Source organism: Heterodontus francisci, chromosome 24 (assembly GCF_036365525.1).
Source record: "Heterodontus francisci isolate sHetFra1 chromosome 24, sHetFra1.hap1, whole genome shotgun sequence".
Classification (NCBI taxonomy): Eukaryota; Metazoa; Chordata; class Chondrichthyes; order Heterodontiformes; family Heterodontidae; genus Heterodontus; species Heterodontus francisci.
The window spans coordinates 75,939,829-75,964,354 of NC_090394.1; the positions used below are offsets into that span (position 1 = coordinate 75,939,829).

At 47.4% G+C, this 24,526-nt stretch overlaps 1 protein-coding gene across 5 annotated transcripts in view; it reads right to left on the reverse strand.

Moving 5' to 3' along the window:
* glis2b (GLIS family zinc finger 2b) overlaps positions 1-21,941 on the reverse strand; it is a 97,397-nt gene extending 75,456 nt beyond the window's left edge. The window contains exons 1-3 of one of the 5 annotated variants that reach the window (XM_068056658.1): positions 21,884-21,941; positions 18,251-18,510; positions 15,190-15,407 (exon numbers count right to left, since the gene is read on the reverse strand). The gene's annotated coding sequence lies outside the window, so the exon portion shown is untranslated. Of the gene's footprint in view, positions 1-15,189; positions 15,411-18,250; positions 18,511-19,641; positions 20,004-21,711; positions 21,759-21,883 lie in introns of those variants that run through there. The other 4 variants (XM_068056657.1, XM_068056654.1, XM_068056655.1 and 1 more) reach the window with 4 other exon arrangements.
* Between the last annotated feature and the right edge of the window lie 2,585 nt (positions 21,942-24,526).

The window sequence follows — 24,526 nt, forward strand, 5'->3', positions numbered from 1 at the left end:
TGACCTCCTTTTTCCTCAACCGAGGATTTCCCCCCACTGTGGTTGACAGGGCCCTCAACCGTGTCCGACCCATTCCCCGCACCTCTACCCTCACCCCTTCCCCTCCCTCCCAGAACCGTGACAGGGTTCCCCTTGTCCTCACTTTTCACCCCACCAGCCTCCATATCCAAAGGATCATCCTCCGCCATTTCCGCCACCTCCAGCGTGATGCCACTACCAGTCACATCTTCCCCTCCCTTCCCCTGTCAGCATTCCGAAGGGATCGTTCCCTCCGCGACACCCTGGTCCACTCCTCCATTACCCCCACCACCTCGTCCCCGTCCCAGGGCACCTTTCCCTGCAATCGCAGGAGGTGTAATACCTGCCCATTTACCTCCTCTCTCCTCACTATCCCAGGCCCCAAACACTCCTTTCAGGTGAAGCAGCGATTTACTTGTACTTCTTTCAATGTAGTATACTGTATTCGCTGCTCACAGTGTGGTCTCCTCTACATTGGGGAGACTAAGCGCAGACTGGGTGACCGCTTTGCGGAACATCTCCGCTCAGTCCGCAAGCAGGATCCTGAGCTTCCGGTTGCTTGCCATTTCAACACTCCCCCCTGCTCTCATGCTCACATCTCTATCCTGGGATTGCTGCAGTGTTCCAGTGAACATCAATGCAAGCTCGAGGAACAGCATCTCATTTACCGATTAGGCACACTACAGCCTGCCGGACTGAACATTGAGTTCAATAATTTCAGAGCATGACAGCCCCCCATTTTACTTTCATTTTTAGTTATTTTTTCTTCCTTTTTTTTTAACATTCTTTTTTACATTTTTTACAATCTTTTTTTTGCATTTATTTCATTTAATCTTTGTTTGTTCAGTTTGCTTACCCACTGTTTTTTTTCAGGTTTGCACTTGCTGCTGTTCAATATTCAGTGTATTTACACCTAATCTGTACTAATGCTTTGTCTTTCAACACACCATTAACATATTGTTTGCCTTTGCTCCGTGACCTTTTGGTCAGCTATGTGGCCTGGTCCAATCTAGACCTCCTTTGCTATCTCTTGCCCCACCCCCACCTCACTTGCTTATAACCTGTGACTTTTCTAATATTTGTCAGTTCTGATGAAGGGTCACTGACCCGAAACGTTAACTCTGCTTCTCTTTCCACAGATGCTGCCAGACCTGCTGAGTGATTCCAGCATTTTTTGTTTATATTTCAGATTTCCAGCATCCGTAGTATTTTGCTTTTATTATCATGTAATGTGCACCCAGATTCTCCAAAATGGGGCAGTAGATAAATGATCAATAAACAGATTTCCCTCCCATGCTCGGAAATCTGAGGTCACCTGTATAGCCCTAACCCGACCAAGATCAGCTAATGCAGCATTGGCTAGAGGGCAGAGTCGCATCTGGGATATGCCTGCTCTGTATGGCTCCTTTTCACATTAGCGTGGGAGTATTATCCCATCTCTGGTCTACATTTAACCTGCCCACTCTCCAGATTTAGACTTGACAAAAAGATGCCAATTGAAATCAGGAACTTTCACCCCCAGAAAGCTGTTGAGACTTTCATAACTCAGATTGATAGATTTTTGTTGGGTAAGGTTAATAAGGGATACAGAACCAAGGAGTGTAGATGGAGTTGAGATACAGATCAGCGATGAGCTAGCTGAATGGGGAATAGATGTGAGGTGCTGAATTGCCTCCTCCTGTTCCTTTGTAACAGGCTCGAGGGGCTAAATGGCCTTCTCCTGTTCTATGTAACCAGCTATGAGACAAGATGGAAAGAAAACACAATAACATGGAGCCAGTGTGGCCAGATCTGGAGCACACATGGGTTGGAGGGCTGGCTAATCGCAGTTTGCAATACATAGACACACACACACACACACACACACACACACTCTCGAACCATACTGCAGACAATTCTGAACTGTACCAAATGTGAACGGACTGTTAAATAGCCAACATGCTCTGCATTTTATCACTGTATGGTAACATTGCTTCTGTGTAATGGATTCCTTTATTTGCAGGGTCTCTGGTTCAAATGTGGCGCTTGCTCCAGTTTGGTTGTGTACAGTGAGTTACCAACACATGTGAGTGTGCTGCTGGGTTTGTCTAGCCCTGTGGCAAAAGCACAGAATAAACATTGAGGTTTGCAGTGCTATGTGTTCAGCTGAGCAGAGTGGCTCCTCCCAACAGAGGGTCCCTTTCATCCCCCCAAGGCAGCGACATACTCAGCCCATTCCAGGACACGGCTCCTTCCACGTCCAAAAGGATTTAATTAACAGGAGCGGAAAAGGGCCTCAGTTCAACGCTGGGCTAGTCACAAAAAAAATCTCTCACACACGGAAAAAAAAGTCTCAGTCACAGCTGGTTTGAAGTAGGTACCTGTTCAATGCTTTGGCTGCTAGTCTGTATTCAACAGTGATGACTAGTTCACTTTGACCAGACAGCCTCTGCTTCTCACAAGATTCATCTCCATAAAAGAAAGACTTACATTCCTATAGCACCTTTTACAAACTCAGGATGACCTAAAGCGCTTTACAGCCAATGAAATACTTTTTGAAATGTAGTCACTGTTGTAACATAGGAATCACGGCAGTTAATTTCCACACAGCAAGCTCCCATAAAGCACAGATTTGATAATGCTCTGTAAACGTGAGGTCATCAAAACTTTGCTGCCCATGTCTTTACTTGCACCAATTCCCGTTCTCCTATCACCCCTTTGCTTGCTGACCTATACCAGCTCTCAGTCAAGCAACATCTTGATTTTAAAATTCTCATCCTGGTTTTCAAATCCCTCCATGGCCTCGTCCCTCCTTATCTCTGTAATCTCCTCCACCCCACAACCCTTTTGAGAAAGCTGTGCTCCTCTAATTCTGGCCTCTTGAGCATTGGGGGGAAATGGTGACGTAGTGGTCATGTCACTGGACTAGTAATCCAGAGGCCCAGGCTAATGCCCTGGGGACACGGGTTCAAATCCCATCCTGACAGCTGCTGGAATTTAAATTCAATTAATTAATAGAAATCTGGAATTGAAAACTCGTCTCAGTAATGGTGCCATGAAATTATCGATTTCAACATCTGACATGTGGGAGTCTTTCAAACGTCAGCTGATTATAATCCAGGACCAGCGTGTTCCTGTGAGGAAGAAAGACAAGTTTGGCAAATTTTGGGAACCTTGGATAACACGGGATATTGTGAGCCTGGTCAAAAAGAAAAAAGGGAGCATTTGTAAGGGCTGGAAGGCTAGGAACAGATGAAGCACTTGAGGAATATAAAGACAGTAGGAAGGAACTTAAGCAAGGAGTTAGGAGGGCTAAAAGGGGTCATGAAAAGTCATTGGCAAACAGGATTAAGGAAAATCCCAAGGCTTTTTATACATATATAAAGAGCAAGAGGGTAACCAGGGAAAGGGTTGGCCCACTCAAGGACAGAGATGGGAATCTATGCGTGGAGCCAGAGGAAATGGGTGAGGTGCTAAATGAGTACTTTGCATCAGTATTCACCAAGGAGAAGGACTTGGTGGATGATGAGCCTAGGGAAGGGAGTGCAGATAGTCTCAGTCATCTCATTATCAAAAAGGAGGAGGTGTTGGGTGTCTTGCAAAGCATTAAGGTAGATAAGTCCCCAGGACCTGATGGGATCTACCCTAGAATACTGAGGGAGGCAAGGGAGGAAATTGCTGGGATCTTGACAGAAATCTTTGCATCCTCATTGGCTACAGGTGAGGTCCCAGAGGGCTGGAGAATAGCCAATATTGTTCCTTTATTTAAGAAGGGTGGTAAGGATAATCCAGGAAATTATAGGCCGGTGAGCCTTACGTCAGTGGTAGGGAAATTATTAGAGAGGATTCTTCGGGACAGGATTTACTCCCATTTGGAAACAAACAAACTTATTAGCGAGAGACAGCATGGTTTTGTGAAGGGGAGGTCGTGTCTTACTAATTTGATTGGGTTTTCTGAGGAAGTGACGAAGATGATTGATGAGGGAAGGCGGTGGATGTTGTCTATATGGACTTCAGTAAAGCCTTTGACAAGGTCCCGCGTGGCAGATTGGTGCAAAAGGTGAAGTCACAGGGGATCAGAGGTGAGCTGGCAAGATGGATACAGAACTGGCTCAGTCACAGAAGACAGAGGGTAACAGTGGATGGGTGTTTTTCTGAATGGAGGATGTGACTAGTGGTGTTCCGCAGGGATCAGTGCTGGGACCTTTGCTCTTTGTAGTATATATAAATGATTTGGAGGAAAATGTAGTTGGTCTGATTAGTAAGTTTGCGGACGACACAAAGGTTGGTGGAGTTGCGGATAATGATGAGGATTGTCAGAGGATACAGCAGGATATAGATCGGTTGGAGACTTGGGCGGAGAAATGGCAGATGGAGTTTAATCCGGACAAATGTGAGGTAATGCATTTTGGAAGGTCTAATGCAGGTGGGAGGTATACAGTAAATGGCAGAACCCTTAGGAGTATTGACAGGCAGAGAGATCTGGGCGTACAGGTCCACAGGTCACTGAAAGTGGCAACGCAGGTGGATAAGGTAGTCAAGAAGGCATACGGCATGCTTGCCTTCATCGGTCGGGGCATAGAGTATAAAAATTGGCAAGTCATGTTGTAGCTGTACAGAACCTTAGTTAGGCCACACTTAGAATATTGTGTGCAATTCTGGTCGCCACACTACCAGAAGGACGTGGAGGCTTTGGAGAGGGTACAGAGGAGGTTTACCAGGATGTTGCCTGGTCTGGAGGGCATTAGCTTTGAGGAGAGGTTGGAAAAACTCGGATTGTTTTCACTGGAACAACGGGAGGTGGAGGGGCGACATGATAGAGGTTTACAAAGTTATGAGCAGCATGGACAGAGTGGATAGTCAGAAGCTTTTTCCCAGGGTGGAAGAGTCAGTTACTAGGGGACATAGGTTTAAGGTGTGAGGGGCAAAGTTTAGAGGGGATGTGCGAGGCAAGTTTTTTTACACAGAGGGTGGTGAGTGCCTGGAACTTGCTGCCAGGGGAGGTGGTGGAAGCAGATACGATAGCGACGTTTAAGAGACATCTTGACAAATATATGAATAGGAAGGGAATAGAGGGATATGGGCCCCGGAAGTGCAGAAGGTGTTAGTTTAGGCAGGCATTAAGATCAGCGCAGGCTTGGAGGGCCGAATGACCTGTTCCTGTGCTGTACTGTTCTTTGTTGTTCTTTGATTGCTGTAAAAACCCATCTTTAGGGAACTAAATCTGCTGTCCTCACTTGGTCTGGCCTACGTGTGATTCCAGACCTACAGCAATGTGGTTGACTCTTAACTGCCCTCTGAAATGGCCTAGTAAGCCATCGAGTTCAAGGGCAATTAGGGATGGACAACAAATGCTGGCCTTGCCAGCGACGCCCACATCCCTGAAAGAATAAAAAAACTCCATAAAAAAAAAAAATCCCTGATCTTAATCACTCCACCATTCATGACTGCACCTTCAGGTGCCTAGGCCCCAAGTGCTGGAATACCCTTCCTACACCTCTCCACCTCAATTTCCTCTTTTAAGACACTCCTTAAAACCTACCGCTTTGACCAAGCTTTTGGTTATCTGACTTAATATCTCCTTATGTGGTTCGGTGTCATATTTTGTTTTATAATGCTCCTGTGAAGTGCCTTGGGATAATTTATTATGTTAAAGGTGCTATATAAATTTAAGTTGTTGTTATGATCCGATAATCTGTTTTTACATGTTGGCTAGGGATAAATAATGCCCAGGACATCAGGGAAAGCTCGCCTTCTCTTCAGAATAAAAAAAACTCATTATGTCATTTCTCTTTAAGCTACATGGCCACGGGGAAACCCTATAGTCCCTGCATAGGCTGCGCACAGGTTGATCCCTTTAAATTACCATGCTTGTACAGCCACACAAAACATTTTAAAAGGGGCCGCACACTTAAATAAATTGCCTGCATACTCCAAAAAAAATTAAAACATACGTTGCGTATTTTTGGGCTTTTTATAGATACTGCTCCTGGTGGCTCAGTTAATCAATGCACTGCCGTGTGTGAACAGAGTCAAACATAGAGGAAAGTTAAACTGGGGTCCCATCTACCCTCTCAGATGGATGTAAAAGATCGAAATGCTCTACTCATTCCTTTCATTTGCTGTTTGTGGGATCTTGCTGTATGTATACTGGCTGCATAACAACAGTGACTGCAACTCAAAAAATAATTACTCTGATGTGAAACACTTTGGAAAGCCCGATATAAGACACTATATAATTTCTTTCTTTCTTTAACTCTGACCTCACCCAGTGCTTACTTAACAGGATTTTTTTTAAAAAAGGAACACAGACCTACAAGTTAGCAGAACAGTACATTATACATTCCAAATTAATATATGATGCTTCTGTCCGTATAAACCAGCACAACATCTGACTTAGTCTGAGCAATGTCGTGGGAGATCTGCTACTGTAATATTTTGATATGTCACAGTTAAAAATATTAAAAATATTAAAAAAGATAAATGCAAAGTAACCATTTCATGTTGGTTCCAACATCGTCCAATAGAAATCATTGACTAGCCCCAGGTGTTGCTGTGACGACACCACTTTAACCACAGACACTAATTTTAGTGGAAAACCCCTCACACACAATCGAGGTAAATGTTCCTCACATGTAGACATTTACTGAACAAACATCTGCCACCAGTCAGTGACCAAGGAATTAAAACCAGCCTCAACAATGAAAAACACTCTCACTCTCTGCTTTTTCTCTCACCAGTTTACCAACACACACACACAGAAAGGTTAAAGTTCACATGCATTCACTGTGTGAATGATGATTGAGATGACAGGTCCAAAGATGGTGTCTGTTATTCATTCATTATTCACTGATCAGAAATGCAAATCATCACATCTGGATTCCCAATTAGCCCCAAATGTGGCTAATGGCTAATGTACCGGACAACACTGATCTGACCCAAGATCAGAAATTTGCAATCAGTTCTCATTCTGCAGACTTGCCCCAGTCTGGACCAGCAACAATTAACCTCTGACAAACCTCAGCATTCCTTTTTACAATAACGGGATTGTGTAGTGTTCAAGCGATAAGCCACAGCAGAATAATACAGTGCACCATGACAGGGTATAACAAGGCTTTTTTAAAATTTCTTCTTGAGATGCGAGCATCACTGGCAAGGCAGCATACTCATCCCTGATTGCTCTCGAGAAGGTGGTGGTGAGCTGCCTTCTTGAACCATTGTAGTCTTCTTTGGCCTCCTTATCTCGAGAGACAATGGATAAGCGCCTGGAGGTGGTCAGTGGTTCCATATGGTGTAAGTATACCCACAGTGCTGATAAGAAGGGAGTTCCAAGATTTTGACCCAGCGACAGTGAAGGAACGGCGACATAGTTCCAAGTTGAGAGGATGCATGACTTGCAGATGGTGGTATTCACTTGCGTCTGTTGCCCTTGTTCTTCTAGGTGGTAGAGGTCGTAGGATTGGAAGGTGCCATGGAAGGAGCCTTGGCAAGTTGCTGCAGTGCATCTTGTAGATGGTACACACTGCTGCCACTGTGCGCTAGTAGTGGAGGGAGTGAATGTTGAAGGTGGTGGATGGGGTGCCAATCAAGTGGGCTGCTTTGTCCTGGATGGTGTCGAGCTTTCTGAATGTTGATGGAGCTGCACTCATCCAGACAAGTGGAGAGTATTCCATCATGCTCCTGACTTGTGTCTTGTTGATGGTGGACAGGATCTGGGGAGTCAGGAGGTGAGTTACAAAGTGCAGAATTCCCAGCCTCTGACCAGCTCTTGTAGCCACAGAGCTAATATGGCTGGTCCAGTTAAGTTTCTGGTTAATCGTAACCCCCAGGATGTTGATGGTGGGGGAATTCAGAGATGGTAATGCAGTTGAACGTCAAGGGGAGATGGTTAGATTCACTCTTGTTCGAGATAGTCTTTGCCTGGCACTTGTGTGGCATGAATGTTACTTGCCACTTTTCAGTCTAAGTCTGAAAGTTGTCCAGATTTTGCTGCCGGCAGGCACAAACTGCTTCAGTATCTGAGGATTTGCAAATAGTACCGAACACTGCAATCATCAGCGAACATCCCCACTTCTGACCTTATAATGAAGGCAAGGTCACTGATGAAGCAGCTAGGGCTCCTTGATGCCAGACTCGGTCAAATGCTGTCTTGACGTCACGGGCAATCACTCTCACCTCACCTCTGGAATTCAGCTCTTTTGGACCAAGGCTGTAATGAGGTCTGGAGCAGAGTGGCCCTGGCAGAACCCAAACTGAGCAACAGTGAGCAGGTTATTGCTGAGAAAGTGCCGCTTGATAGCACTGTCGACAACACCTTCCATCACTTTATCTATGAGCAGACTGATGGGTCGGTAATTGGTCAGATTGGATTTGTCCTGCTTTTTGTGGACAGAACAAACCTGGGCAATTTTCCACATTGCCGGCTGGATGGCAGTGTTGTAGCTGTACTGAAACAGCTATGCAAGGGGTGTGGCTAGTCTGGAGCACATGTCTTCAGTACGACTGCTAGGATGTTGTCAGGGCCCATAGCCTGTGCAGTATCCAGTGCGTTCAGCCACTTCTTGATATCGTGTGGAGTGAATCAAATTGGCTGAAGACTGGCATCTGTGATGCTGGGGACCTCAGCAGGAGGCCGAGATGGATCATCCACTCGGCACTTGTGGCTGAAGATGGTCGCAAATGCTTCATTGAGGATGGGAATATTTGTGTAGCCTCCTCCTCCGGTTACTGTTTAATTGTCCACCATCATTCACGACTGGACTACAGAGCTTAGATCTGATCTGTTGGTTGTGGGATCGCTCATCTCTATTGCATGCTGCTTCTGCTATTTAGAATGCATGTAGTCCTGTGTTGTAGCTTCACCAGGTTGGCACATCATTTTTAGGTATGCCTGGCGCCGTTCCTGGCATGCTCTCCTACAATCCTCATTGAACTGCTGCTGCTGTTGCCATGACATCTCTGTCACATACAAAATCTTGATTGGTTCCTGAAAATCTGAACCAATGAAGGATCACCATTATCTGCTCACTTCACTATCACTCAACAGATCTTTCATGATCACGAGGAAACTGAGGAAGCGATGCTTTAGTTGTCAGACCTTGATCAGACCCATGAGTACACAGATTCCTTGATGAGTCTACGAGTAACTGCATTCAGTTCTGGGCACTGCAACTCAGGAATGATATATTGGCCTTGGAAGGGATACAGGGCAGATTCACCAGAATGATAGCAGGATCTAAAAGGCTTAAATTATGAAGACAATTTCCAAAATCTTAGTTTCTATTCCCTTCAGTTTAGAAGGTTGAGGCGTGACTCGATTGAGGAGTTCAAAATGTTAAAAGGATTCAATAGGGCAGATAAAGAAAAACAATTTCCTCTGCCGGGGTAGTCTAGAACGAGGGGATATAATCTTAAAATTGAGCCTGGTCATTCAGGGGTTAAATCAGAAAGCACTTTGTCCACACAAAGGTTAGTGGAAATCTGGAACTCACTCCCCAGAAGGTTGTTTGTCAATTGAAATTTTCAAGACAGAGTTCGATAGATTTTGTTAAATAAGGATATCAAGGGCATGGCGAAGAGGCAGATGAATAGAGTTGGGGTACAGATCAGCCAATAGTGGAACAACTCAAGGGGCCAAATGGCCTCCTTCTGTGTATGTTTCTATGTCACTTCCACCATATCCTCCAACCCACTGGGAGGTTTTTTATTTTTTTTTTTATTTCCAAAATATACTTTATTCATAAAAATCTGTAAAAATTACATTCCCAAACAGTTTAAAACAGCATCAAGTCAAAAAATACAAACAGTGCAAAGGTGATCAGTTTCCTTCTATACTATCATGAGTTGCCTCACAACTCTTCCATTTCATTGCCATGCCATATACATTTTTACATTTACAGCACACAAAATTTTCCCGATACAGTTCGAGGGGTTTCCCATGGATCCAGCCCCTCCGTTCAGCTTGGTGGGGGACCTTACACAGTGGTCTTTCCCCATTGAGCCTTTGCTGCGGCTGCCCCAAGCTTTAGTGCATCCCTCAGCACGTAGTCCTGGACCTTGGAATGTGCCAGTCTGCAACATTCGGTGGTGGACAACTCTTTGCGCTGGAAGACCAGCAAGTTTCGGGCAGACCAAAGGGCGTCTTTCACCGAATTGATAGTCCTCCAGCAGCAGTTGATGTTTGTCTCGGTGTGCATCCCTGGGAACAGCCCGTAGAGCACAGACTCCTGTGTTACAGAGCTGCTTGGGATGAACCTCGACAAAAACCACTGCATCTCTTTCCACACCTGCTTTGCAAAGACACATTCCAGGAGGAGGTGGGCGACCGTCTCTTCCCCACCACAGCCACCGCGGGGGCATTGCGCGGAGGGGGCGGGACTTCGGACGTGCATGAAGGATCTGACGGGGAGGGCCCTTCTCACCACCAGCCAAGCTACATCTTGATGCTTGTTTGAAAGTTCTGGTGATGAGGCATTCCGCCAAATGGCTCGGGTGACCGCCACAGCGCAGGAGTCGGGTGTAGGCCAGACCTGCGCCACATACAGCAACAACGTGAGCGCCTCGCACCTGATGACCAGGTTCTTACCCACAATGGAGAGAGATCGCTGCCCCCACATGCTCAACTTTTGTTGTACCTTGACTACTCGCTCCTCCCAGGTTTTGGTGCACGCCCCGGCCCTTCCGAACCATATCCCCAGCACCTTCAGGTAATCTGACCTGACGGTGAAGGGGACAAAGGATCGGTCAGCCCAGTTCCCAAAGAACATGGCCTCGCTCTTGCCGTGGTTAACTTTGGCTCCCGAGGCCAGTTCGAACTGGTCACAGATGCTCATCAGTCTGTGCACGGACAGCGGATCCGAGCAGAAGACGGCGGCGTCATCCATGTACAGGGAGGTTTTAACCTGAGTGCCTCCGCTGCCTGGGATTGTCACCCCTCTTATGCTCGCATCCTTCCTAATAGACTCAGCAAAGGGTTCAATACAGCAAACAAACAAGACCGGGGACAGAGGACAGCCCTGTCTGACTCCAGATTTGATCGGGAAACTTTCCGATTCCCACCCATTGATTGAGACTGCGCTACTGATGTTTGTGTAGTTTGATCCAATTGCAGATTTCCTCCCCAAACCCCATTTTGGAAAGCACGTCCATCATGTAGGTGTGCGATATCCTGTCAAAAGCCTTCTCCTGGTCCAGGCTGATGAGGCAGGTGTCCACCCTCCTGTCCTGTACATAGGCGATCGTATCCCTGAGTAGCGCGAGACTATCAGAGATCTTCCTGCCGGATACAGTACAGGTCTGATCAGGGTGAATCACCAACTCCAGAGCAGACTTGACTCGACTGGCTATGACTTTGGACAGAATCTTGTCGTCAACATTAAGCAGTGAGATGGACCGCCAATTTCTGATTTCTGCCCTCTCCCCCTTCCGCTTGTAAATGAGGTTTTTTATTTTTTTTTAAATTTCCAAAATATACTTTATTCATAAAAATCTGCAAAAATTACATTGCCAAACAGTTTCAAACAGCACCAAAAAATACAAACATTGCAAGGGAGATCAGTTTCCTTCAATACTATCATGAGTTTCTTCACAACCCTTCCATTTCACTATTGTCATGCCAATTACAGTTTCACATTTACAGCAAATGAAAATATCAACGATACAGTTCGAGGGGTTTCCCATTGATCCAGCCCCTCAGTTCAGCTTGGTTGGGGGACCTTACACTGTGGTCTTTCCCCATTGAGCTTTTGCTGCGGCTGCCCCAAGCTTTAGTGCGTCCCTCAGCACGTAGTCCTGGACCTTGGAATGTGCCAGTCTGCAACATTCGGTGGTGGACAACTCTTTGCGCTGGAAGACCAGCAAGTTTCGGGCAGACCAAAGGGCGTCTTTCACCGAATTGATAGTCCTCCAGCAGCAGTTGATGTTTGTCTCGGTGTGCGTCCCTGGGAACAGCCCGTAGAGCACAGACTCCTGTGTTACAGAGCTGCTTGGGATGAACCTCGACAAAAACCACTGCATCTCTTTCCACACCTGCTTTGCAAAGACACATTCCAGGAGGAGGTGGGCGACCGTCTCTTTTTTATATCCAATTTGAGGATTTTACTTTCTAACAGCAAGTCTTCTGTAGTCCTGAGCCATGCCAACTACTCCCACTCACACAGTCCACCTCGATGTCAAGGTGACCTGACTCAATCACCTCATCTGTGTGCACATCCTTTAATACCTAGGCAAATAATTATTGCTCCCCAGCCTTTCTGACAGTGCCATCTCATGCTGGGGCTCCACAGCCTCAGAGGCCATATGCCAGCTTAGACAGTTAATCGACTGTCTATTTAGCTGTAGGAGGAATCACAGACAAACCTCATCCTGGCCTCACCCAACATCCACATACATGTACATTCCAGGAGTAGTTAATGGAATAGTAATCAGGATCAGGAACCCTGACTGGTGCTCTCAATACTTTTGCTTTAAAAGAAGTTGAAGGTTTTTCTTCTCCAATTCTTGCTGCAGGATTGTTGCAATCTGCATACAGTTAACACTGACTTCAGCTCCTGTGTATAGACACAGGCATGCTGGCTCCCACCCCAGGAATGCACCAGACTCTGGCTGCCTGGATAGAACGGCTTTGTAAGTTTGCCAGTGCTCTTCATTATAAAGATGTGATTTAACCACTTTACCAATGCACTACATTATTGACCGACTTGTGAGGCATCACTGAACATGTCACTGTGTACCCGACACAAGCACAGATAAGAAACTCACCCACCTCCAACCCCCACACCCCAGGAAACCCATAGATTTAACCAAGTCCCCACCAACACAGAACAGGAGGCTCTCCAAGAGTAGGGGAGTTCTCCCTGGTTTTCTGGCCAATATTTATCCCTCCACTAGCATCAGTAAAACCAGGCTATCTAGTCATTATCACATTGCTGTTTGTGGGATCAGACTGCATGCAAATTTGCTGCCACATTTCCTACAATATAACAATGTCTACACTTCATAAGTACTTAATTAGCTGTAAAACACTTTGGAAATAGAAAGAAAAATGTGCATTTCTATAGTGCCTTTCTCGATCTCAGGCTGTCCCAAAGCATTTTAACTGAAGTTTCTCATTCCTGATGCTATTCTAATGAATTTCCTCTGCACCCTCTCCATTGCCTTGATATCACAGAAGTGATCGGTGATCACCGATGGTGTGTCAATAGTGGTGGTGGGATATTTCACCATAGGAGGAATCCTGGTCAAGCCTGACCTGTCCCTACACACGCACTTGGCAGTGTGGATAGCAAAGAGAAGCAGGATCCTGGGTTCGCTGTTCCCTGCTCCACACCCTACAACCCCAAGCTGAGAGCTGCTGAGGCTGTCTTTAGTGTCCCAGTATCTCCTCTGATGACATCAGCAGATGCTGGGTCTGGGCTTGGTAGGTTCATGCACAATGCTGTGCAGAAGCAGCCAGTGGGAAGCTAATGTATCACAAGCCAAAGCAGAGGCAGCCATTGTCAGACTGAAGGAGTCATATTCAATGGATGCCTGCTGGGCTTGCCCTAACACACATGCTCCCACTAGCAACTTCTGGCAGATCTCCACAGAATTACAAAGTATATACAGCACAAAAACAAGCCATTTGTCCAATCGCTCCGTGCCAGTATTTATGATCCACACAAGCGTCATCCCACCCTATCAGCATATCCTTCTGTTCCTTTCTCCCTCATGTATTTATTCAGCTTCCCCTTAAATGCATTGATACAATTCACCTCAACTACTCCCTGTGGTAGTGAGATCCACATTCTCACCACTCTCTGGGGAAAGAAGTCTCTCCTGAATTTCCTACTGGATTTATTACTGACCATTTTATATTGATGGGCCAGAGTTTTGGTCTCCCCCACAAGCAGAAACATCTTCCTTATGTCCAGCCTATCAAATCCCTTCATAATTTGAAAGACCTCTATCAGGTCACCCCTCAGCCTTCTCTTTTCTCAAGAAAAGAGTCCTAGCCTGTTCAGTCATAGGGATCATAGGATATAGGAGCAGGAGTAGGCCATTCAGTCGAGCCTGCTCCACCATTCAAACAGATCATGGCTGATCATCTACCTCTACGCCATTTTTCCCCACTATCCCTATATCCATGAATGTCATTAGTATTCAGAAATATATCGATTTCTGTCCTGAACATGCTCAATGATTGAGCTTCCACAGCCCTCTGGGGTAGAGAATTCCAAAAATTCACCACCCTGAGTAAAGAAGTTCCTCCTCATCTCAGACTTAAATGGCCTACCCCTTATTCTGAGACTGTGTCCCCTGGTTCTAGACTCACCAGCCAGAGGAAATATCCTACCTACATCCACCCTGTCACACCCTGTAAGCATTTTGTAAGATCCAATGAGATCACCTCTCATTCTTCGAAACTCTAGAGAATACAGGCTCACTGTCTGCAGTCTCTCCTGATAAGACAATCCTGCCATCCCACTGATTAGTCTGATGAACCTCCGTTGCACTTCCTCCATGGCAAGTATATCCTTCCTTAGATGAGGAGACCAAAACTGTACACAATACTCCAGCTGCGGTCTCATGAAGGCTCTATACAATTGCAGCAAGACATCTTTACTCAAATCCCCTTGCAATGAAGGCCAACATACCATTTGCCTTCCTAATTACTTGCTGCACCTGCATGTTAACTTTTAGTGACTCATGAACAAGGACACCCAGGTCCCTTTTGGACATCAACACTTCCCAAACTCTCACCATTTAAGAAATACTCTGCCTTTCTGTTTTTCTACCAAAGTGGATTACTTCACACTCATTCACATTATATTCCACCTGCCATGTTCTTGCCCATTCACATAGCCTGTCAAAATCCCCTTCAAGCTTCCTAGCATCCTCCTCACAACTTACATTCCCGCCCAGTTTTGTGTCATCAGCAAATCTGGAAATATTACAATTGGTCCCCACATCCAAATCATTTATAGTCATCCCTCAGTCTTCTCTTTTTGAGGGAAAAGAGCCTCAGCCTGTTCAGTCATACACAACAACCCATCTCTCTGTTACATGGTGCCCACAGTTGGGTGTCACCAGTTCTCAGAGACTCTGATCACATCTTCTCCAGTTAGCTGGCATTCCAATCATTTTAAAAACCCTTAATGTAATTTTCAAAATCTAGAAAGACTTGGTGAGCACAATAAAAAAAACATTCAATACCTTGCCCAACTTTTTTTTGGTTATTAGCGAAGTTATTCCTGACGCACTGAGTTAAACAGACCATGAGGTTCCAGGTTCAATCACTAGTCTGTGCTGAGTTACCTAGTCGCAGCTTGGGGTGTTGCAACTGATCTCAATTCCTCTAGGCTAGGGAGCTGAAGGAGGGAGTGGAAACCAATCAGCCGGGATTCCTGCTCTTGCTCATGTTCCAGCAATTCCTGCTGGGAAAATGCAGATGTACAAAATGTCAGGTGAAGATGGGATTGGACATGGGGTGAGAAAGGCAGTGGTGTCCCTGTTGAGAATGTTTGAGCTGACATATGAGCAAGGGGGAGGTACAATACCAGGGAGCTGGCAGTGAACCATAAGGGATCAAGTACCCATCATTGCTACTCTCCATACAGACTACACTCAACTCCTACTTCATTACTGTCCAGTTATCTGGTCAGATGATGGTATTGCACACAGTGGAGGGGGAGGGTCGTTATGAAGTATAAACGCAATTGGAGGATGGAAACTAATATGACACACGAAGGGAGTTAGTGCATTGGAACAAGCAACAAAAATATACAATAGTGCAATATTGCCAAACCCTTAACCAAATTAAATCCAAATAACTCCACGGAACAAGCAGGTGCTAATCCCACAGAATGTGCAGCATGTTAATATTATAGGTTTGAACTGTGACAAAGTATGGCAGGAGCCAAACCCCAGGAAGTTATGAGAAAGAGAAAAAAATATGCAATTAAAATTCTGGGAGTGGGTCACAGTGTAATGCTGGGAGTGGGTCACAGTGTAAAGTTGGGAGTGGGCCACAGTGTAATGCTGGGAGTGGGCCACAGTGTAATGCTGGGAGTGGGCCACAGTGTAATGCTGGGAGTGGGCCACAGTGTAATGCTGGGAGTGGGCCACAGTGTAATGCTGGGAGTGGGCCACAGTGTAATGCTGGGAGTGGGCCACAGTGTAATGCTGGGAGTGGGTCACAGTGCATCGTTGGGAGTGGGTCACAGTGCATCGTTGGGAGTGGGTCACAGTGTAGCGCTGGGAGTGGGCCACAGTGTAAAGTTGGGAGTGGGCCACAGTGTAATGCTGGGAGTGGGTCACAGTGTAATGCTGGGAGTGGGCCACAGTGCATCGTTGGGAGTGGGCCACAGTGCATCGTTGGGAGTGGGCCACAGTGTAATGCTGGGAGTGGGCCACAGTGTAGCGCTGGGAGTGGGCCACAGTGCATCGTTGGGAGTGGGTCACAGTGTAAAGTTGGGAGTGGGCCACAGTGTAATGCTGGGAGTGGGCCACAGTGTAGCGCTGGGAGTGGGCCACAGTGCATCGTTGGGAGTGGGTCACAGTGTAAAGTTGGGAGTGGGCCACAGTGTAAAGTTGGGAGTGGGCCACAGTGTAGCGCTGGGAGTGGGCCACAGTGTAAAGTTGGGAGTGGGCCACAGTGTAAAGTTGGGAGTGGGCCACAGTGTAATGCTGGGAGTGGGCCACAGTGTAATGCTGGGAGGGAGCGGGTCACTGTGCTGGGAGGGAGCGGGTCACTGTGCTGGGAGGGAGCGGGTCACTGTGCTGGGAGGGAGCGGGTCACTGTGCTGGGTGGGAGCGGGTCACTGTGCTGGGTGGGAGCGGGTCACAGTGCTGGGAGGGAGCGGGTCACAGTGCTGGGAGGGAGCGGGTCACAGTGCTGGGAGGGAGCGGGTCACTGTGCTGGGAGGGAGCGGGTCACTGTGCTGGGAGGGAGCGGGTCACAGTGCTGGGAGGGAGCGGGTCACTGTGCTGGGAGGGAGCGGGTCACTGTGCTGGGAGGGAGCGGGTCACTGTGCTGGGAGGGAGCGGGTCACTGTGCTGGGAGGGAGCGGGTCACTGTGCTGGGAGGGAGCGGGTCACAGTGCTGGGAGGGAGCGGGTCACAGTGCTGGGAGGGAGCGGGTCACAGTGCTGGGAGGGAGCGGGTCACTGTGCTGGGAGGGAGCGGGTCACTGTGCTGGGAGGGAGCGGGTCACTGTGCTGGGAGGGAGCGGTCACTGTGCTGGGAGGGAGCGGTCACTGTGCTGGGAGGGAGCGGGTCGCTGTGCTGGGAGGGAGCGGGTCACTGTGCTGGGAGGGAGCGGGTCGCTGTGCTGGGAGGGAGCGGGTCGCTGTGCTGGGAGGGAGAGGGTCGCTGTGCTGGGAGGGAGCGGGTCACTGTGCTGGGAGGGAGCGGGTCACTGTGCTGGGAGGGAGCGGGTCACTGTGCTGGGAGGGAGCGGGTCACTGTGCTGGGAGGGAGCGGGTCACTGTGCTGGGAGGGAGCGGGTCACTGTGCTGGGAGGGAGCGGGTCACTGTGCTGGGAGGGAGCGGGTCACTGTGCTGGGAGGGAGCGGGTCACTGTGCTGGGAGGGAGCGGGTCACTGTGCTGGGAGGGAGCGGGTCACTGTGCTGGGAGGGAGCGGGTCACTGTGCTGGGAGGGAGCGGGTCACTGTGCTGGGAGGGAGCGGGTCACTGTGCTGGGAGGGAGCGGGTCACTGTGCTGGGAGGGAGCGGGTCACTGTGCTGGGAGGGAGCGGGTCACTGTGCTGGGAGGGAGCGGGTCACTGTGCTGGGAGGGAGAGGGTCACTGTGCTGGGAGGGAGAGGGTCTCTGTGCTGGGAGGGAGCGGGTCACTGTGCTGGGAGGGAGCGGGTCACTGTGCTGGGAGGGAGAGGGTCTCTGTGCTGGGAGGGAGCGGGTCACTGTGCTGGGAGGGAGCGGGTCACTGTGCTGGGAGGGAGCGGGTCACTGTGCTGGGAGGGAGCGGGTCACTGTGCTGGGAGGGAGCGGGTCACAGTGCTGGGAGGGAGTGGGTCACTGTGCTGGGAGGGAGTGGGTCACTGTGCTGGGAGGGAGTGGGTCACTGTGCTGGGAGGGAGTGGGTCACTGTGCTGGGAGGGAGCGGGTCACTGTGCTGGGAGGGAGCGGGTCACTGTGCTGGGAGGGAGCGGGTCACTGTGCTGGGAGGGAGCGGGTCACTGTGCTGGGAGGGAGTGGGTCACAGTGTAGCGGGTGGATCCACAGTGTAACGCTGGGAATCGATTCCAATCTTACCTGCGCTGGGGCTGCCAGTCATTCAGCGGGATTCCGATCCTCGGGATCTGCTGCAATCCGGAATGGAGCCCGAAGCGGATGGCGATCCCAGTTTGACAGCTCGGCAGCGGAGAGGGAGAGTGCTGGCGGTCCGCGGACACGGCTCAGCCCGGCTTCAGCCGCTGTCAGTTTCACTGCCCGCAATTGCACCGATTTCTTGTCGCTTTTCCCCGCAACTCCAGGGCAGCCGCTGAGCGCATGCCCGGAGACACAGCAACTCCCTGGAAGAGCAGAGTGTTAAAGCGGCACCAAACCCTCGCAAATACACATCGCCACAACGCCAGTAAATACACCCCCTCTACATTCCACCCTTTACAATCCTGCCGCCAATTTAATATTTTCACCCTTTTAGCCGAAGATCTAAATGGTTCGCCCGATTTCACGGTGCACAGTGAAAATTCCGAACGACCCTTGAAGCTTGTGGCAGCGATATTTACAAAAAACATGCATTTTTTTTGCAGAAAATGCCAAAAATAGGCAGTAGATCAGTCAGCATCTGAAAGCAGCAAAGACAGTTGAAGTTGTCAGTTGTGCTCTATTGCTTGTACCTGTAACAATTTGCTCTGTGCTTCCATCGCTGGTGTTATATTTACTTAATGTAAAAGAAGCCGGCGGCCGATTATAATTAGAAATCGAGGCTCTGATGAAGGAATTGTGTGTATTTTGTTATTAGCGACTGTGCGAGCTGTGCAATTATCCCGAGCCAATCGGAGCTTAAAGAGTTAAATTATGAGGCCAGCTTGTTTGTATTCCTGTGAGTTTGTAAGATCTAATGGAGGTGTTTCAGATGATACAGGGATTCGATGAGGCAGATAGAGAGAATTTCCTGGGGGAAATAGTGGGAGAATCCAGAACCAAGGGGACTTAATCTTCAAATTACAGCGAGGTTGTTCAAGGGTGAAATCAGAAAGCACAAAGTCATGGAAATCCGGAACACTCTCCCAAAAGGTTGTGGTGCTGAGCGATTGATAGATTTTTGTTGAGTAAAGGGTATCAAGGGAGATAGAAGAAAGGCAGGTAAATAAAATTACCATACAGATCAGCCATGATCTAACTGAATGGCACAACAGTTAGATTGAAGGACAGAATGGCCTCTTCCTGTGTAAGGGCCCTGAGCAGATCCAGTTAAAGGACAGCTACACAATGATAACAGCTTATCCCTGATCATTTGCCAACTATTCTAACACCACCTGTTGTACACAGGCCTGATGGGAATCGTACACGTGCAGAATTAATTCTGCTGGTATTATTTCGTATCTCTAGTAAAATGTAGAGGCCCCAAACTGAACGTTTGCACAGGGCCCCCAAAGACAAACACTGGAACGCAGGTTATGTGTAGGCCACACTCATACCTAGCACAAAGGAAGATGGTTGTGGTTGTTGGAGGCCAATCATCTCAGTCCCAGGACATCACTGCAGGAGTTCCTCAAGACAGTGTCCTAGGCCCAACCATCTTCAGCTGCTTCATCAATGACCTTCCCTCCAACATAAGGGCAGGAGTGGGCAGCAGACACATGGGAACACCACCACCTGCAAGTTCCCCTCCAACTATATAGATGGAACTACATTGCAATTCCTTCACTGTCACTGGGTCAAAATACTGGAGCTCCCTTCCTAACAGCACTGTGGGTGTACCTACACTACACAGACTGCAGCGGTTCAAGAAGGCAGCTCACCACCACCTTCTCAAAGGCAATTAGGGATGGGCAATAAATGCTGGCCTGGCCAGCAACACCCACATCTCATGAAAAAATAATTCTAAAAATTAGTGCAGGAAGGTGGAGAGCTCCAAGGATAGACGTGTCAGGCAACCAATGGCGGGTGGGGTGGGGGCAAGGTCATGTGATGAAACCTCCCAGATTGTAACCAATAAGAAATGGTGACCCTATTTGGGGGTGTTTTCCTGCAGACTGAAGTCGAAGAGGAACACACCCCAAATCCTCCACTGCAATGCCATCATGTGGCTCATGGCAGTAAGTTCATGCTGCAGACATTACATCAGCTGGGACACAGGCATGAGTGATACAGTTTTGTCGTAATTATGGGACAATCCCATTGCTCACTCAGTGTCTTGTTTGATGAAGAAGCTGCCCAGTGTGGAACTAGGGCCAATAGAGATCAGGCTTCATCTGTGGTCTGTGGTCATCAATGGTCTGTGCTGAGTTACCAATCACAGGCAAGCGGTAAAGGGGCAACATACTTGGCCTCAGTGAGCCAGGACTAGAAAACAAGTCAGCAAGAACTTGCATCCCTGGTTACATGCAGTGACCCCCACTGTAAAGTATGCATTGTGGGCAACATATGAGGTCAAGGTGGGGCTTGGTTGTGATGTCCATGTAGTGAAATGTGACATATTTTACTAAGTTGGAGTACACTGACAAGGGTTCTCTCTGGTGCTCAGTACATTTACCTAGACTTTGGGCAGTAAAAGGTGCACTCTGATTCATGGGGGACATGAGGTCCACTGATGGATGTAGCCAATGACACTGAATCTAAGGAGAATCTTGTGGAAAAACCCCAAAGCAAAGCACTATTTACCTAGATCGTTCCTGGACACTCACTAGCTTGGCTCACATGTCAGCAATGGCCAGTTGAGGGAGTGAACAAAATTTGTTAAAAAAATGAAAAAAGGTGCTGAAAAGAAGAATGAAAGACTTGCATTTTTATTCTGCCTTTCATGACTATACAGCCAATTAAGTACTTTTGAAGTGCAGTCACTGTTGGAATGTAGGAAATACAGCAGCCAATTTTTGCACAGCTAGCTCCCACAAACAGCAATGAGATAAATGATCAGATAATCTTTTTAGTGATGTGGGTTGAGGGATAAATACTGACTAGGACACGGGGGGGGGCTCCTTCTTTGAATAGTGCTGTGGGATCTTTTATATCTGCCTAATGGGCGGGTGGGGCCTTTGATTTAATCCAAAAGATGGTATTTATTTGCAAAAGTGCTGTGCTCCCCCAGTACTGCACTAAGCATATTGGCCTAGATTTTGTGCTCAAGTCCCTGGAATGGGACTTGGACACATGATCTTCTGACTTTGAAGCAAGAGTGTTTCCCACTGAGCCACGGCTTAACACAGCAAAGAGGCTCCAGTGCTTCACTGAGGAGACTCTAAGCATCAGTGGGAGAGCTAGGAGCAAAAGTGAGGTCAAACAGTTAGGTTCTGAGGAGAACTTTAAAGATGCTGAGAGATGTAGCAAGGAGTGGGGAGTGGGGGGGGGGCGGGGGCGTGAGGTGGGTAGGGTGTTGTGGGGGGAGGTTACAAGGAGAGCTCTAAACAATGGAAATTCAGCAGAGAATAACTTTAATGAGATACAGCTATACTCTGACCAGCAGCACAGTTAGATGGTTAGGAAATGGTTTAGAAGTTACAAGCAGTGACTGAGGTCTTGTAGTAAAGTGTTTATGAGACCTGTACCTGGGTGTGACAGAATCACTATCCCTCTACTGCAATAAAGAAAGTTTGAGGGCTTTAATCCATTCCTCACAGACAGATCTTAACTGGCTGCACTTATTTCCACACCAGCATAATGACACCTTTTGCAAACTGATGCATTTTGATTGATGACAACACAGGAAACAAGTCAAACCTGTCCAGGAACTCCTTTAGCAAAGGCAGACGAGGATCAGGGCCCCTGAAGAGCTGCTTTCTCTAATAATACAGCCTGTCTGTACGTCACTTAAAGTTGGAAACTATTAGCAGAAATTGTAATTTCTCAGAACGTGGTGTTGCCTGGCTCCCTCATCTGGTTCCATGGGTGAATGCACTGCCCTGTATGCAACAGAAGGCATACAGTCAGGGGAGGCCCCAGGTTCAATTTTCAGACTGTGCTGAGTTGGCTGGTTTTGGCCAGCAGAACTTAGCCTTACTGTCCCGGGGTTACAGAGGGTGAAGAAAAAAATCATCCAACGTTCTCTTTCCTAATCCAAAGACCCTTGCTAGAAATTGGATGTCATGTGAGAGCAAGCAAAAACTAGCCATATGGGTCCAGTGCTGGAGGACTCCCTGTGCCCATGGATCTAGATCCAGCAAGGGTCAGTGCCATCAGCAGAAGAGGAAAGTCAGCGAGGGTTGCTAAAGCTGCTGGATTGTCCTGCAGTCTCCAGGAATTATATCTCAGCTCATCTGCTGCTAAAACCCTCATTCATGCCTTTGTTATCTGTAGACTTAATTCCAATGCACTCCTGGCTGGTCTCCCACATTCTACTCTCCGTAAACTTGAGATCATCCAAAACTCTGCTGCCTGTGTCTTAACTCATACCAAGTCCCAGTCACCTATCAACCCTATGTTTGCTGACCTACATTGGCTCCCGGTCAAGCAACATCTTCTTTTTAAAATTCTCATTCTTGTTATCAAATCCCTCTATGATTTTGCCTCTCACTATCCCTGTAATGTCTTCCAGTCCCACAACCCTCTGAGCTATCAGTGCTCCTCTAATTCTGGCCTCTTGTACATCCCCGATTTTAATCGCTCCATTTTGGTGGTCATGCCTTCAGTTACCTCGCCCCTCAGACCTGGAATACCCTCCCTACACCTCTCCGCTTCTCTACCTCGCTTTCTTCCTTTAAGACACTCCTTAAAACCTACCTCTTTGACCAAGCTTTTGGTCATCAGACCCAATATCTCCTATGTGACTGTGTCATATTTTGTTTTATAATGCTCCTGCAAAGCGCGAAGGGGCATTTTATTGCGTTAAAAATGATATATAAATATAAGTTGCTGTGTATTAATCTCTTGGACACTGCTGCGAGTAACTTGGTAATTGGTTGGGAGATGGGAAACACAGAGTAGGGAGAACAGGTGTGGTACTCTGATTGGTGGGATGCGACAAGTGGTGTTCCTCAGGGATTTGTACTGGATCCTCAGCTTTTCACCATTTTTATCAATGACTTGGATGAAGGAAGAGAGAGTTGTATTTCCAAGTTTGCAGATAGAGATGGGAGCAGAAAGTTACAAAGGGACATAAACAGACAAAGTGAGTGGGCTAAACTGTGACAAATGGAGTTCAATGTGGGCAAGTGTGTGGTCATCAACACTGAATCCAAGAAAGTCAGATCGGAATATTTTCTTAACGGTGGAGAGACTAGGCGTTAAAGTTCAGAAAGCTTGTTGTGGAAGGATAATGCTGGAGCCTATCTTTACTCAGTTTCACATTTATTGTACAGAGTAAAAGGATTACAAACACTCAAACATGCTGCCAGTCTCAGTAAGTGTCTGCTTATAAATGCTCAAGTAAGACCCCAATTAACACCCTCCACCTGCATATAATCAAACAACTGACACACAATTAACAGATTAACAGTAGGAACTGTTGAGTAGGAAAGGGATTTAGGTGTCCAAGTGCACAAATCACTAAAAGTGAGTGCACAGGTACACAAAGTAATCAAAACAGCTAATGCGATGTTGGCCTTTATCTTAAGGGGTCTGGAATACCATGTGGTCAGAACTCAGATGTCACATGATCAAACCTTCAGGGATACATCCAACAAGAGTTGTCAATCCTAGTTTGTGCATCTGTATTGATGTCTGTCTAATTTTCATGGAGTGACACCTCAAATAGTCTTCTATAACAAGGGCAGACATCTTATAAAAATAACCAACATGTCATTAGGAGCACAGAAGTCCCAGGAGATTTGTACTGAGTAACAGTACAAATTTACTGTAGTGCAAGCTCTAACATGCTCCTCAGTTAACAAGCGAGAACAGAGTTTGGATTTCATACGATACAACATCCAGGAGAGTGCTCCATAGGCAGGAGAAGAAAGCGTTGCATTTGGCCATTGCATTTCCACTTGGATTTACTTATTCTGAGTCAGATTATTTCTCCCTTTATTCTGCAATTAAGAACGAATGAATGAGCAGGAAAAACAATTTATATTTTATTCAATTTGTAAGAATTTATATTTTAAGTTTAAAAGTTTAAAGTTTATTTCAAATAAAGTAAGTAGTGTTTTTTTTAGGGAGTTCTGTAGTAACAAGGACCAGGGAAGAAGGGCCCGAGAGTAACTGATATTATTGGACATTAAGATCTTCCAGAAGGTTTAATTTAATTTAAAGGGTTAAGTCATGGCAGGAGAGCTCAAAGCCGTGGTGTGCTCCTCGTGCTCTATGTGGGAAGCCGGGAACAATTCCAGTGCCCGGGACCAGCATGTGTGCAGGAAGTGTCTCCAGCTGCAGCTCCTGGAAGCCCGGGTTTCGGAGCTGGAGCGGTGGCTGGGGACACTGTGGAGC